We start from the raw sequence: 7,277 nt of genomic DNA on the forward strand, positions 1-7,277 counted from the left end.
ATTTGGAGAGTTTAGGGGGGTATTTTATTTTGTTTTGTTTTTTGTTTTTGGAAGTTTTTTGTTGCTGTTGCCTTAGATTTTTTTTTGTATGTTGAGAAGGCACTTATGCTAGGGTGGGGAGAGAGGGGAAGAAGATCTGGAATGACTAACATGATGAAATACATTTAAATTTAAAAATTGTGTTAAATAATAAAACGGAAAGCAAGAAATGCACACCAAAAGGAATAAAGGACCTGTGAGGAAAACCCAGATACTATAATGTCACTGCTTAAATTTTTGACTAATTTCCAAACAAGAGTACTTTTCTTTCCATGGAAGAATGAAGAATCTATCTTTAGGTTCTTTTCTGGGTATGGCAGCCATGTGAACCATCTGATCCTCTCAGTATTGTATTGATTAATATTTAGTTCTAAATCCAGATCCATGGTTATTGTGCTCCAAGAAACCATGCAACCTGGTGTGCATCCTGACAGTGCTGACAGCACCATCCTCTTTTCCTCTGTGATCTCCCTCTCTCTCTTTCTCTCTCACTATATATATCTCCAAACCATGAGGTTTCTCTTAGAATTTTTGCAGAAGCATAATATAATTATTTGAATTGGAATATTATTAAATGTCTGGGCATTTTTTTGATTTTGAACTGTTATGGTGGCATGTGAATATTATGAAATGCATATTTCTGCCCTTGGGAAAGTAGAAATTAAAGTCCTTATGTTGGAACAAATGAAAATGAAGTAGGAAAAGAGCCTCACCCTGTTCAATAATGAATGGACTCAGAGACCAGTAACAGGGAACCATGACCCAGTTAAGACACATCAACATCATATTAAGGTCAATGTGCAATTGTAGATGAAGCTATTTGGGGCTTATACTTCTTTAGGAAATAACCAGAGAATAATTCATATTTACCTCTTAATATCTTTTCTAAAACATAGGAATATTCACAATCAGAATTAATACACTTTTATAGATTAATAAAATTGGCATTCTATTACTTTACAGTGTTGTAATTACTTTGCAGTTCATTGTATTAAGATAGAGTAAATATCATGCCCAGACATAATTTAATGGAGGTGACAGATGAGATAATGCATTTTGGCTATATGCAAGTATTTACTGGATAATGTATTTATGTTCCTTTTTGGAATGAAGTCGATAGGTGGCCTGCTGGAATACAGCATGTTGGTTGATTCAGGAAGCTACCTTGTGGTTGCCTGGCAACAAGTTCCTGTGTGGTTTTTGTTTGTTTGTTTGGCAGTAGAATAGGCACATCACCTGAGATTGTACTAAAAATAAGCAGGATAAAATTTTCTATTTCAATTAACATCAACCTTTATAGAAATATGTATACAAATATGTATAGAATATATGTATTTATACAGAACTATAGATATTAAAAAGAAACATAAAAAGCATACAGAAACATGACTAACATCTTTCAAGTCCCCAGAGAGACTGAAATATATTGAATTTTATTAGTCAGGGTGAGGAAGTCAGCAGAAAGATGGTTGGTAAAGGCCCTCAGTACACACAATTTCCATGTTTTCTCCTTAGTTTTATAATGTTCCAAAAGAAAAAGTAAATAAAACCTTCAAGTTCATTTTTTCCTGAAAGCTGAAATGCAGAGGACTTATACTACCCCTCCTGAGGTTACATTAAAAACAAACAACTGGTGGTAAGAAGAGACTCTCAGACCAGCAGAGCTAGCTGCTTACAAGTCCCTCTAGGAGCTCAGGAATGCATCTTTCCTGAGTCTCTATCCAGGCTGGGATGGGCTTCTCTGTGATGCAGCTGCCTTTAAGTCATCCAAACTACAGTAAGTGACTGCTCATGCACCCTACTCTTAGTAATCCCATCAACTCATTGGATAGGCAAGTTGGCCTTCAGTTATCATTTTGGATTAACATCAGGTTGTTTCTCATGAACAGTTCTCCATGAACTTCAGATGCTGGATGACTCTTCAGTGCCCTTTATGGTGCTGCATAAGACTATAGTACTCTCTGTGGGGTGAACACACTTGTTTTGTGCTCCCGTGGCATACAAAACACATCTCTGTAGGTGTTTCTAGTCACCAGCATAGAAGTGAAACCAACTGACTTGTGATTTCTTAGCCACACTTTGTTACCTTCAAATAATGTTTGAAAGTCTCCATTTATCTCTCCCAGATATTCTCCTCACATAGTGTGCATGTCTCAGAGATGTTGACTACTCCTTTGCGAGATTTAGAAAAATCAAAATGAAGAAGTGTTGCTTGGAATCCCACAGTCATATTCACTGCCTGTGCCATTGTCCTATCCCTTCAACTTCTGTGTTACATTTCCTCTCTCTTGATTCTGAGCAGCAATACTTCTTCAGGTAGATACTGGAAGGAATTGACGATATTCATTAAGCTAATGAGCCACAATTGCAATGATGCCTCAAAGAACTAAAAAGATATTTTGGACAATTTTAGTCAATCCCAAATCATTCCAAGCTATATGATCAAACTAGCTAATGAGCACTGAGCACAATAACTTCAAGTGGTGGATATTGAAGAAATATTTCATATACTATTGAACTTTGTCACTGACACCAGAGTTAATTCACATTAATTAACTAAGATTTCAATGAACTAACCACTTATTTCGGAGATACAAACACCTTAAAATTATCCTGATATTAAAAAATAAAAATTAACATAGGCTAACTAAACAGCTCAGGAACCAGTGTTCTCGGAATCTTCAACTGAAAGTAATTTTGCTTAGCAATCATTATTGGGTTTTGTCAAAGATTCAGTTATTTTACTATTGACTAATATTGTAAGAAGAACTCACAAATCAACCTCTCTATCATACCTGTAAATATGGAAAAATTACTGGGTCGCATTTTTTCATTAAAAACCCAGACATTTGGAAAGACCTGCTTCACCTACAGCAAATGGAAGCAGAATCTGGAGTTTTATTCCAGAAATTAGTAGTTTGGTAAGGGAGGTTTCTGCTTTGGGTATCCTAGCTAGATAGCATGTGTTATGTTTGCCTGAAACAGTATTCTGTGTTAATAAATAATAATTAAATACCATTTAATTAAATAAAAATAAAATAAATAATATTTAAAGGTTTTATTTATTTATCAATATATATATATATATATATGCATGTAGAGAGTACAGATGCCACATGTGTGCATGTGAAAAGAATTCTAAAGGAAGGAGACAGTGGAGCCTTTGTGTACAAAGCTTAGGAATCACAAGAGCATCTGATTACATAAAGGCCCAGTGATCACTTTGAGAACATGGTCTATTACAAGGTTAAGGATACTTTACCATAGTTCAGTTAACATTGAGTTTTAGTACATCATACTAGAGAGAACATATGGAAAGTTAACTGTAGCTATGGTGGAAACAGTAGTTATAATGAGCAGAAGGATATTCCTTGGCAAATAAATGTCTCAGACTAGAAAATTTAAAAATAGTTGGTCAAAATGAAGTAACGAAAACAAGAGGTCTGATAAATCTGCTAACATTGTCTGTGGTAAAGGTTCTTTTTTTTTTCCTCTAACCTCATAGAATCAATAAAGCCCTTTTATTTGTTCAATAATATTAATCATATTTCAATTCTCATTAGCAGGAGACACTCCCCTCCCCAGCCCCAACAAACAACCTCTGTGCACATCCAGGGACTGAGAATCAACAGGAGAGAATAACAATTGAAAATGAAAATAACTTGCCAGCAATGTGGTGGCTCATGACTTTAATCCCAGCACTAGGGAGGCAGAGATAGGTGGGTCTCTGTGAGTTCAAGGCCAGTTTGGTGTACAGAGTGAGTTCCAGGACAGGCTCAGTTTTTTTTTAACCTTTCAGTTTACCTAGCATTGTCCCTGTCACATCCACCCCATTTGTGACTGACCCAGTAGGTTGTTTCCATTAATATGGGATTGCTGGTCTGATGCTTCTCTTTAGTGTTTGTGTCTCTTGTAGACGAATTTCTAAACAGTCTTATTAAATAAGAAACACAAAGCCAAATATAGGGGTGAAAGCTGGAGAGATCAGAGAAATAATGATAGCCACCAGCTAACCTTACTCACCACGCCACTGTAGCTTCCCCCACAGAAACAGCTTCTTCCTATCAAACCTGCGCCTTTATTGCCTTGCTGTCCTGCCTTCTCATGGGCTCTTAGCCCAGCCACCTCACTTCCTCATCACTGTCTGTCTATGTGGACCTCCAGGTCTCTATGGTTGGTACTAGGATTAAAGGCGTGGATCACCACACTTGGCTGTGTCCTTGAACACACAGAGACACTACTTGCCATGTGATCGGATTAAGGGGGTGGGCTACCACCACCTGACTTTTGTTTATGGCTGGCTATGACCTCTGATCTCCAGGCAAACTTTATTTATTAACATACAAATAAAATATCACCACATTTCAGCACAAATAAAATATCACCACAGTCTCTTATGCATCCATTGGGATTGCCATTCTGAGAATCTATTCAGCAGAAGGCAAGCAGAAAGCATTCTCCACCTGCAGTGCCCACCTCACTGCCATCCTCTGAGCCTACAGTTCTGTAATCATCATCTACCTACAGCGCACCCCAAACGCCCTGCTTGGTGCTGTGGTGAAAATATTAAATAATGTTGTTTCACCCATGCTGAACTCTTTAATCTGTTCACTGAGGAACAAGGAAGTAAAGAGGTCCTTAAGGAGATTTTTCAAGGGTGTAATGCTTGCTGTTCAGAAATAATTTGTGGAATTAGTAATGATAGTCAAAACTTTGTTTCTTACAAAAAACCTTCATTTCCTTTATTTAAATGAAAAAAATGCATTAATGGGCACACAATGGAATGTCTGAAAACATGTGGCATGCCTGTAACACTTTTTATATTCTTCTGCCTCTACAATTCCAGAGTACTCCTACATAACGCTATAGCCAACTACAGAGGTTATTAGGGCTGAATTCTTAGTAATTCTGGTAATTACCAAGCCAAGGGGCATAGTAACCAACAACAAAGGGGTTTTCTGTGTGTATGTATAGATATATAAATATAATCCTCATCCCACACATACCTCCTGGTTGAAGATTGGAGACAGCTATGACCCTTTTCATCCCTTCCCCATGTCAAATCAGTCTCACTTCACACTTCTGCTTACTTAGAATGGGGTTACTCTCCTTTTCTGCTTCCAGGAACTTCAGTTCCCTATTTCACAAAGAAAAATGTTAGACACTTAGAAGGCATGACATTATCTGGTGACTGTGATGCCCTCTTCACAATTATCATCTCCATATATGTACACACCACTCCTATAAAGTAAACTTTACCATTTCTATGCAAGAGTTCTCAGCATTGTAAACCTCAAATAACACATATTAAATCTCACATGTATTAGCATTATGGCCCTCAAGCACATATCTAGTTAGCTAAGAGACTACTGTGCCTAATTGTCCACCCCTCCTGGAGCCACCCTTCATGACCTCTGTGGTGGCTTAACACACTCATCACCTTGCCAGAGAACTTTTCATAATAATGAATTGTTCAGAAAACAACTGATAATAAGTGCTGCTAATAGGTCTTGAGTATATATGGACCTCAATGTTAACTCCATTTAATCTCTCCATTTCTCCATCTGTAGTAAGAACGGCTAGTATCCGATCTCCTGCAACAATCTATTGATGGCTGAACCTGGTCTGGGCCGAACTCCAATGCCTCCTTTCTTCATACTGTGTTAACAGCTTGATGCTGTCACAAGAAGGAACCACAGCTGTCTGTTTTCACAGCATGGCTGATGCAATTACATCCTAGAACCATTGTTTGTCTGACTGTTTTAATAGTGTGGCCGATGCTCTTACACCCCAGAATCACTGTTTGTCTGACTGTTTTCAAAGCAAGGTACTTTAAGATTTCATCCTGGTATTGGTATCATATTTTAGCAATTTTTTTTATGGTGATGTCATCTCAACTCTGAAACTTCTTGGCCTCTAGAGTAAAGTTATTTTGGGAAGGATAGTCTTTGTGTTCTCAACCTGTGTCTCAAGGGCTACAATACAGGCTTTTGGGAATTTTCATTTGGCCACCCCAGATCTTCTAAATGTCCCATTACTGACTGTCTCTCAGGGCAGCAGCTGCTCTGGTAGGTGGCCAAGTGCTTTTTCACGAAGTACCCAGATACCATTGACTCAGTCAATTCTCCATTGTCAATGAGGTGAATCCATTGCTGTATTTCCAGGTTGTGTCTAAAGAGTTTTCAGATGACAATCACTTTAGTCTCCAGATATTTCTGTACCTCTTCCTCATCCAGAAACTGACAGACATGTCAGAAAAGAGCCCCTAATATTTCAAGAACAACATTCTCAACCCGTGGTGAGATGTACAGGATACTGAAGGAGAAAGAACTGGGGTTGAGAATTCTAAGTTGTATATACTTATTTCATTATGTCTATACAACACATCCCACTGGAGATGTCTTTTCCCTGAGTATGAATTTTTTTAGTGATTCTAGTCTGCCTTTGATTTAGAACAGATAGATTGTGATGAAACTCAAAGTCTCCCTCATCCTATGCCAAAGGCAGTGAACATGATGTCAGCCTCATAAGCATTGATGCGGTTCCTGGCTGAGTCCCAGGTGTACCATCTTTCCAAAATGACTTGCAAAGGACCACTTCTCAGAGTATTTCCAAGTTTATTGCCTCTCCATGATCATCTAATCAATACTGAATACCACATTATGCTTTTGGAACTACACATGGTCCTGTCCACACTCCTTTAGTGCACTGGCCATGTACTTAGTCACAACCATGTCACCCAGGTACTTCTAGGAAATCTCCACAATAACAGAACACTGGTTATCAATCACTGACCCAGCTCCTAGGTTATAGATGCAGTTCCAAGAAGTCATAGCAGCTCCCACTCCTTCATCTTACTGCCTGCACTGACCCTAATATTACCGTCGTAAGCCTATCCCTTAGATAGCCTAGCAGTTACACCATCATACCATTAAAAGGAAAGCCTTCCCATCCGTTGTGAAAGTGTCCTAATTATCAGTTATCATCTTGGTTAGCTGATTCTCCCACCAAGCCTTGTTGTCTTACTTCATGTCTAACAAGACTTCAAATGAAAGTCATTTCCCATTTCTTTTTTCAGAATCAGAGGAGCAAAAAGGAGGTGTGATTATTGGGGTTATACCCACATTTTCCTAATATTATTTTCATCTGGGGTTTTTAAATCAGACATTATCCTGGCCTCCAGAACTGTGAGCTAATAAATATCCTCCCTTTACACTATGGCCAGTCCCTGGAAATTT

This window comes from Onychomys torridus, chromosome 7 (genome assembly GCF_903995425.1).
Source record: "Onychomys torridus chromosome 7, mOncTor1.1, whole genome shotgun sequence".
Classification (NCBI taxonomy): Eukaryota; Metazoa; Chordata; class Mammalia; order Rodentia; family Cricetidae; genus Onychomys; species Onychomys torridus.